The 9918-nt window shown below is 52.4% G+C and overlaps 1 pseudogene across 1 annotated transcript; it reads right to left on the reverse strand.

Annotated features, from left to right (window-relative positions):
* Positions 1 to 9057: 9057 nt before the first annotated feature.
* Positions 9058 to 9685, reverse strand: LOC311176149 (olfactory receptor 14A16-like; annotated as a pseudogene). The gene has a single exon. The product of its transcript is annotated as an olfactory receptor 14A16-like (transcript).
* Positions 9686 to 9918: the final 233 nt, after the last annotated feature.

A 9918-nucleotide genomic window follows, 5' to 3' on the forward strand; every position in this document is an offset into this window, starting at 1 on the left:
AAGTAGCTATTTGAGTTAGGAGTTTCTAAATAGAAAAAGTTCTGATAGCTGAGCAGTACCTGGTCTCCGGCTGAAGGCCATGTGAATAAAATAGTCTCTTGATGCTTAGGTTTTAGCTGATAGGGGTGTCCTGGCAGCTATCCACTGTCTTAGGTAATTGTCTAGCTAAAATAATAAGTTTTAATGTTAACTCTGGTTTTTTATCTACTAACATTGAAGGCTACTGTCTAGCTGGGACCTGTAGGAGCCAGTAGTCTATGGGAATATAATACAGTAATTGTTTCTGCTTTACACATAATAATGTATTTTTTTAATTACTAATAATAAATAAATAAAGGCCTGCTGAGTCTCTCCACAGAAAATACTAGCACCTCACCAAGTGTCAATGTTTCCTCATTCTACCTTATCCCCTTCCCCTCAGCCCTTTTGTTATCGCCGACACTGTCTCATCCTTTCAGGAACCCCTGACACAACATTTTGCCAGAGACTGGTTCCCGGCAGCCGTCCTGTCAAACTACTGCATTTTCAGCTCTTCTGAATGCAAACTATCATGTTGTCCAAACAATTCATGTGAGGGACACTGAGGATGGCCACTTCCCCCCCCTCAGAAGTCCCCCAACTGTCCTCCCCTGTCTGTCACTGACCCACCCAGCACAGCGGACTGAGCCGTCCCGCTGCCCCCACACCTCAGCCCCTCAGGGTCCCTGGTCAGGCCCATCAGAGCCGCGGCCACTTCTAAGCAGGAAACTCACTGATCTTCCCCCTCTACCTAGAAGCTGTAACCCACGTCCTGCCCTCGAGACACTCACTGTAGAGACCTCTAATGCCATGCATGTCGAGGCTCCGTGGACACTCAGCAGCCGCATTCCCAAGGTGGGGGACTGGCTCTCCCCGGCTACCCTGGGGGACTCCTTACTGCAGGAAGAGAGGATACCCCACACGCTATGGAGCCAGAGACCCTCTGGGGAGAGGACACCCCCTTTGCTCCTGCTCAGCAGAGGGTATGACTGCATGGACTCCACCAGTCCTTTTTAGGGTGTCCTTTTAGAGGCTCAGGGAGAAGGTTGTGGGGTGCCGGGGTGGGACAACTGCACTGCTGCTCCTCTGTGAATCGAGGGGTTACCTATGTCGTCACTGAAAATATTGTGTTCATGACATGAGAAAAAGTATAATTAGTCCTTCCTGCTCATCCCGGCTGAGGAAAGCTTTCCATCCCCAGGAGCACATCCCCACATTTAAGTCTCTCATGACACAGACTCGAGTCTGTCCACCATGTGGACCCTGGTGTCCAGCTCCCGCTGAGGGAAGGGGACATGGTGGAAAGTGGGGCTGAGTGTGAGGAGCTAAAGCATCATCACCGGCATCTCTCAGAGGTCCCAGGAAGCAGCAGGACAGAGTTTGCCCAGCTTATTAGACGTTAATGCTGAATAATGACACGATCACGCCCTGGACTCCGCTGGCCCCGCAGGATGAGCCCATCCTGGGACGGGAACAAACACACCTGTGCGGGGGTCAGGGCGTGCCAGCGAAACTCGGAGCAGGGTCTGGAGCCTGAATCCACCTGCCCACGACTCTGCAGGCACTGGCACATCCTCTTTAGAGACTGTCTGCACTGGCCTTGTCCCGTGTCTTGACTGGGGTGCTGCTCCCTGTTGTGGTGGGGACACACATGTGTGGATGGACACTCGCCCTTGTCAGGAGTGTGGGGCGCACATGGCTTCTCCCTGCGCAGGGCCTGTGCTCACAGTGGTTTCTGAGGCCCAGGAGTGCTCTAGTGTTGAGGGGCCACTTGTTTATTACACCTTGGGGTTCCCTGTCCTTGTGGAAGCAGGAGGGTGTTCACATGTGTTTTCCCTTGGAGTGTGAGGGGGCACTGCGCACACAGAGGGGCAGAAATGGAATCCCAAAACAAGACAGCAAAGACGTGACAAAGATCATATCCTTTTAATGGCAATTATTATTTAACATGATCCCCATCTCACCCTACTCTTGAGGTCTAATCCTCTTCAAAACAAAGATTAGACGATTTAGTCAAAGCAAAAACAGAAATTTGTTTTTGATGAAGGCCCAAGAGTGATGAAGGCCCAGGGTGGAGACACCTCCCATCAGGGTCTTGCATTGGAAAGATGAGCAACTTGGGAGACTTCCCCACACAGATTTTATTCTGAAATCTCAATGGACATGGTCTTGTGGGAAACATGCATGTTATAAGAGAAATATTGTCTGGCCTCATTCTTTTATGATCTGTCAGGCGTGTCTGGAGACACCATGTCCTTCTGCATAGAGGACACTTGAGGGAGGAGCCTCCCACAGCTCATGTTCTTAGGGTGGGTGAGCAGTCATGTGGTCTTGGCGTTTATAGCACAGAAGTTGATGGAGTATAAAAATTCATAAATATTGTTGTGCTTTACTTTATTTAAAGTTTTACGTCATATAAAAAGATAACACAGTTTCTGAAGTAGAAAAATAGTGAACTTAATTAAGCATTATATAAAAGAATGTCAAGAAGAAGACCTGGTAGAGGAATCAAGATACAATTTGGAAAACTCAGGGAGCCTGAAAATGAACACAACCACAACAAATGTCTGAACATTAAATTTTGAAGTAGTAAATAAGTGGCTCAAAAATAATTCATCTACTTTAATAAAAAACACTGCATCACAGGAGTACAGTGTGATAGGATCAAGTCAAACATCACAGAAAGTGACATTCACGTCCAAGACAGATTTCAGCCCCAGACTCCGATTCCTGGGTCATCCGTTCAACTCCCACGTCTGGCAGATTCATGTCAAGTGTGGTTGCAACAAGACCTATGAGCAGAAACATGAACGTCTCTTAGAGGAAGACACCCCATCAGGAATTGTGAGGTGTGGGGGACCCTCAGCTGTCTCCCATCCCCTACTCAAAGAGGAGCCTCTGTGGAGACACACACAGGCTGTGGGAACTGAGTGCCCAGGACCAGGGACCCATGAACAATGCTCCCGAGAGAAAAGAACTTGCATCTTGTCATTGTTAGTAACTGTTGGTGACCTCTGAGTTCTGACTTCTTTCTGAGTCGGAAATGTGTGACTTCTTGCAAACAACATATGTTTTTTTTAACATGACCTGGAATCCAGTTTATGAGCTTCACACGGGGAAGTGTTTTGCAAAAGTCTGCATTAATTTACGGAATTAAACTCTAAGGAAGAATATGAGAAGATAAATTTCTGCAAAGAAACAACTGTAAGAAAAATGTCTATTTGTGAATGACAATGTGAAAAGTGCAGGAAAAACTGAATAAATGAGGATTATAATGGAGATTGTGATATCTCACTTGATGGACAATTGGCCCTTCATCAGTCTCCCCACTGCCGACTTCATGGCTTGGTTTCTCAGACTGTATATGACGGGATTAAAGGTGGGGGTCACCACCGTGTAGAACACAGAAATGACCAGGACAGACATGGATGGGGTCCCTGAGGTCGGCTTCAGATAAGAAAAGCATCCAGTGGAGAGAAACAGCACCACAACCAGCAGGTGGGGAAGGCACGTGGAGTAGACTTTGGTCTTCCCTTCTGTGGATGGGATCTTCCTGAAAGCAGAGAAGATGTGGCTATAGGAAATGACGCTGAATATGAAATAGCAAAGAGTCAACACCACACAAATGAGAATGGGGACAAGTTTGCTCATTAAATTTCCTGAGCAGGAAATAGCCAATAACTGGGGGATGTCACAGAAGAACTGGTGGACCACCAGGTTGGACCCACAGTCGGACAAGGAGAAGGTTCCAGCTGTGTTCATCACAGCATAGAGACCACCACCCAGCCAGGACACAGCTGTCAGCTGCACACACCTATCCCTGCTCATGATGACCTCATAGTGCAGGGGGTGGCAGATAGCAGCAGAGCGGTCAAGGCTCATCACTGTGAGCAGGTGCATCTCTGCACCTGCTGACATAACCATCATGAAGACCTGGACAACACAGCCCGGGAAGGAGATGGAGCTGCTGTGCCTCAGAGAGTTGGCAATGGACTTGGGGACCGTGGCTGAGATGAGACAGAGGTCCGTGAGGGACAGACTCCTCAGGAAGAAGTACATGGGAGTGTGGAGGTGCTGGTCCAGGGTGGTGATGAGGATGAAGTGCCCGTTCCCCAGCAGGATGCACAGGTAGACCAGGGAGAAGAGCAGAGGGTGCAAGAAGCCCATGGTCCCCTGGTTGGTAAGCCCCAGGAGGACGAATCTGTCACGGTCGTGAGATTGGTCACCACTGGGGCCGTCATCTGTGTAAAAGAGAAAATGCAAAGAAACTGACAAATCTTCCAACATTGAGCATAGATCATTATAAGAGGGTAGTAATTCAATCTGTTTTCCACAGAATTACACCTTCTTGCTCATATTGAGTCAAATATCAGCATCTACATATACTTCATTATTCAACCCATTTATTTCCACCTCATGTGAATGTGTCGTTATTACATTCTCTGAATTCGTTCCTGAAATGGGTGAAATACTGACATTTCAAATGTCCTCTACAAAAAGTGTACACTTGGAATCTCATATGTGTCAACAAACCCACTCACAACCCCTCCCCACAGGCACAGTCCTGCTACTCCTGCCTCCTGCCCAGGCCCCAGTGTCTCTGCCCAGCACACCTCACAGAGGCACAGCCCCAGAGGACACGTGACCATGCCCAGCCCCTCCTCACCATGGAGAGCTTGTCCCCGCTCCTCCAGCACAGCCCTTGTCGGGGAGGCCCCATAGGGATGGGTGTGCATGGAGATGGGGTGTGCTGGTCCCTGTTTTCCTGCTCCCAAGACCCAACACTGTCCTGGAACTGAATGATCTGGGCTCAGCGTCCCCATGTGGCGTTTCCTGAAGCCTCGTCTGTCAGATTCCTGTCCCTGTGGCCTCCCTGCTGCCTCCTTGTCCGTCCCCTCGTCTCCTCATCTCCCTACCACTGACTCCCCACATCTGAGGACCCAGGGACCACGTTTCCTGCAGAGTCTCCTCCTGGGTCACACCCACACATCCCTCCTGCAGGATGGGCTCGTCCACCCCTGGTCCCTCTGGCCCCTCTGTCCCCCTCAGACTCATGCACGTCTGTGCAGGGAGGAGGCAGCTCCGGGGCTGAGCCAGACGGTCTGTGGGTGTGGCTGTCCCTGCTGGTCCCAGGGCCCCGGGTCCCCTGGGTGCAGGTTTGTTCCTCACCCCAGGCGTGAGTGGGGATGTCTGGACACGGGGCAGCCCTGCCCTCTCTCTTCCTCCCCAATCTCAACCTCACCCCCTCTGTGTGGTGACTGAGGGGAAGGCTCTGGGGAGGCAGGAATTTAAGAAAAATGTGGGGATTAAACCTGTGGATATACATTTGTACAAACAATTAAAAAGTTTAATAAAAATAATAAACTAAATAATAAAGTAATTGCCAAAGTGTTCTAGATGTAGAAATCTTTTGATTACAGTAAATATAATGACAAAGTATATTTTCATTAAATCCCTTACTGGCTTTTTAAAAAACTTACTTCTTCTCTCACAATATCACTTAGATTCTCTTAGTGATGGAGTTGGGGAAAAATCCCAAGTTCATGTCCATATTCTGATGTGCATGGCACCCTCAATTCAGTGTCAGAGCCATGAAAATCTCCCCAATGTTGCTATAAAAAGTTATTGAATTTGTTCTTAACTCTCAGAGACACCATAATATTTGGAGTCACAAAGTCATAACATTCTGGTTTTAGATAAAATTTTAATTTCATCTTGAGTTTAGTTTTCATCACAATTTAATTGTATCAATTATTGTTTTTTGTTACTTAATACACACTGGCACTTTGTGCTGAGTGCCTAAATCACAATTATGAAGCATTAATTGTCTTATATAATAAGTCAAAATCTACTAATATGATGATGCTATTAAAAGCCATAGTATTTGGAACAGTAAAATTTAAAAAAAAAAAAAGTTATTTCTCCCATTGCAGTTCATCCCAGGAGAATATGGAATTGTGGAATTCAGTAACTTGTGCATCTTTAGAATTTATTAGTTTTTATAATCTACAAAATGAGTACATTAAGTTTATGTTCTCTCAAGTCTAACATGAGCCTTGACATCTGAAAACTCTGAAGTTTGAGTGGATTCTCACCTGCAAACGGCTGGGGGCAGATACCTGCATTCTGGGGGGAATGTTCCCGCTGCCAAGTCGAGTCTCTGTCCTGAGGTTGTCCCCATGGCAGGACAGAGGGCATCCCGACCTCTCACTCCATGGTCGGGGCTCGTGGGGAGTCTCTGAGCACTCACAGGATGTTGCACCCCGTCTTGTGCCGCCTCATGGACAGACCAGGGCCTCAGGGCTGGGCTATTTGAGCTCTGGAGCTGGTGTCCACGTGTTGGACACTGTCCAGATTCCAGCCCTCAGGGACCTTCCTCCTGGGGGACAAGCACCCTCTTTGAGTTGACTGTGTTAATGGGCATCATCCTGTACCACATCCCAGTGAGCAATTCCTGCACTGAGGGTGCCAGAGGCAATTTCCTTAGTTGTTCACACCTGTGTGGACAGGACGCAGCTCCTCCTCCTCCAGGCTCCATCACCCTCCACTGACCGTTCCTGGGAGACCCAGGTGTGGGCCTCATGATGAGCCACGTCCAAAGGGCGCTGGAAAGTCACTGTCACCCACTGTGTGCCCTCCGTGGGGAGACCTGGGAGATGGGTGTGAGGGGGATGGAGAAATATGGAGTCAGGAGGGGAGGGGTGGAGGAAAACCAAGAAATATGTGAATTTGTTCATGTTACTAAATATTTTTATTTAAATGCCACTTTATTCTCTGCAAGTATAAATGTGATACAACCTGAATCCTCGTGTTTTACTAAATCTGTGTTTCTGTTACAATTCGGGCAAGTCCCGAGGATCTGCTGTCTTTGGATTGTCCACTTCCTGGTCTGTGTCTTGGTCTCTGAGACATCAGTGGGGGGACCCTCTCCCAGGGGTGTCCCCAACGTGCTCACACTCACCAGGGCAGGGTGCACGGACAAGGGGCTATCTGGGGGGGAGACGGGGCGGTCCTGGGCCACATGTGCAGTCCTGCCCTGTGCCCGGTGTCCGCCAGGCCCAGCCTACGGCTGCTTCAGCAAGATGGTGCCCGCCATAGAGGGGGGTTGAGCTGGACACCCTGGGGTGGGGCGGAGGGAGACACAGCCCGGGCTGTGCTGTGCTCAGAGGCGCCGCTCCAGGCCCCGCTGCCGCCGGCTCCTGACCCCCAAAGTCTCCAAGCCCGTGGAGGACCCGCCCGCCCCGGGGCCGCTGGAGACACCCGGTTCCAGACACGAGGCCACACTCCGCCCCGTGTGCCCGGCGGGTCAGCCTGGCCCGTCCACAGGCCGCTCGGGCTTCGGCGCCTGCCCCGGCCCCAGGTCCAACCGCCCCGCTGGCCAGCGGCTGCCGTGCGGGCGCCAGCGTCCCGCCCGATGGAGCTCAGAAGCGGGCGCTGCCCCGGGCGCGCGGGCAGCTCCGGCCAGCGGTCGTGGTCACCCCCGGTCACCGCGGACCGGGCGCCCGGGTCAGGGGCGCTCGTGCGAGGTCCCTCCTGGCCCGGGGCGTCGTCTCCCTCCCTCGCGGGCGCATGCGCAGCTCCCTCCTCAGGCCCCTGCCCTCCTGAGTGGCCCCCCTCAGCCTTGGGCAGCAGCTCTCGGGCTGCCCCGCCCCCAGCTCCATAGGAACATGTGGCATCCCTGCGTCTGATTGGGCCGGGCCCGTCTGCCCCAGCGCCTGATTGGTCCACTCCCGACCCGGAAGTGCGGCTCTCCATAAAAGGGCCCTGAGGCGCCAGGGCAGGAGCAGCTGCCTGGGGAGCCAGGAGAGGCCGAGCCTCCCCTCCACCTGGGCGGCTCCGGGAGGGTGGGTTCGGGTGCCGGACGTCCCCCTAACACCCAGGTCCGGCCCGACCCGCCCGCACCCTGGCCCAGCTCAGAGCCTGGACCTGCCTCAGCCAGTTCCGATGCCCAGAGACACCGGCCCCGCCCCCCTCTCCTCAGGGAAGTGTCCACAGCCCCGCCCCCTCTCTCCTCGGGGAGTGTCCACGGCCCCGCCCCCCTCCTCGGGGGAGTGTCCACGGCCCCGCCCCTCTCTCCTCGGGGAAGTGTCCACGGCCCCGCCCCTCTCTGCTCGGGGGAGTGTCCACGGCCCCGCCCCCTCTCTCCTCGGGGGAGTGTCCACGGCCCCGCCCCCTCTCTCCTCGGGGGAGTGTCCACGGCCCCGCCCCTCTCTCCTCGGGGGAGTGTCCACGGCCCCGCCCCTCTCTGCTCGGGGGAGTGTCCACGGCCCCGCCCCTCTCCCTGGGGGAGTGTCCATGGCCCTGCCCTCCTCTCCTCGGGGGAGTGTCCACGGCCCCGCCCTCTTCTCCTCGGGGCAGTGTCCACAGCCCCGCCCTTCTCCCCTCGGGTGAGTGTCCACCAGCCAGAGCGACAAGCTCACTCTCAGCCGGGGGTGGCGGCACGGGAAGCACCAGCTCTCACAAGGTGGTCAGCAGCTCCTCCAACCTGACACAGCCATGACTAGACACAGGAGAAATTAAACCACTAATTACTGCTAAGTAAACGGAGAGATGGGACTGTGTGTATTGTGTGATGTCATTGCTGCAACATTTGGGAAATGCCACTGGACACACACGGAGGGCCAGTGTTGGCCGCAGAGGTAGCAGGGCACAAACAGCAGTGCCAGAGGGGTGGGCGAATGGTTGGTGCTGAGTGATGTCACCATAATGAATGTGTCACTGCAGGATTGTCACCAGCACAGAAGGTACAAACCGAGGCGAGAAGCCCCGATGCAGGCGAGGGGCGTGGATGAGGCCGGCAGGTCTCTGCGCCTGTGTTGGAGAGAGAAGGAGCACCTTGAGGTTACCTGCAGTGGGTGAGGGCAGCCATTGGCAGGTTTAAAGGCTTGAGGGAAACTCTCTGTACCCTCCTGCCAAATCATAAATTTTAAAATGATCTAGAAACTAAAGTCTGAAAATATCATTTGAGGTAAATATTCTGAAATATTAATGAGTAATTACAAGTGGAATCTAATACTGAAAGAGCAGTAGGTAGAGGCATTACTCCTTAGTGAGTCTCCCATTAATCAGTCTCCCCACAGCTGACTTCAGGGCTTGGTTCCTCAGGCTGTATATGATGGGATTAAAGGTGGGGGGCACCATCGTATAGAACATGGAAATGACAAGGTCAGACATGGATGGGGTCTCTGAGGTCGGCTTCAGTAAGCAAAGCACCAGTGAAGACAAATGACACCACAACCAGCAGGTGGGGAAGGCATGTGGAGTAGGCCTTGGCCTTCCCTTCTGTGGATGGGATCTTCCTGACAGCAGAGAAGATGTAGACATAGGAAATGATGATGGCTATGAAATAGCAGATAACCAACACTTCACTAATAAGAATGGGGACAAGTTCATTCATCAGATTTTCTGAGCAGGAAATAGCCATTAACTGGGGGACATCACAGAAGAACTGGTGGAAAATGTTGTACCCACAGTAGGACAAGGAGAAGGTTCCAGCTGTGTGCATCACAGCATAGAGACCCCCACCCAGCCAGGACACAGCTGTCAGCTGCACACACCTGTCCCTGCTCATAATGAGGTCATAGTGCAGGGGGTGGCAGATGGCAGCATAACGGTCAAGGCTCATCACCACGAGCAGGTGAAGCTCTGTTACTGCTGACTTAAGCATTGTGAAAACCTGGACGACACAGCCTGGTAAGGAGATGGAGCTGCTGTGCCTCAGAGAGTTGGCAATGGACTTGGGGACCGGGGCAGAGATGAGGCAGAGATCCGTGAAGGACAGACTCCTCAGGAAGAAGTACATGGGGGTGTGGAGGTGCCGGTCAAGGATAATGATGAGGACGATGAGCCCTTTCCCCAGCAGGGCACACAGGTAGACCAGGGAGAAGAGCAGCGGGTGCA

Source organism: Talpa europaea (genome assembly GCF_964194135.1).
Source record: "Talpa europaea genome assembly, chromosome: 8".
Lineage (NCBI taxonomy): Eukaryota > Metazoa > Chordata > Mammalia > Eulipotyphla > Talpidae > Talpa > Talpa europaea.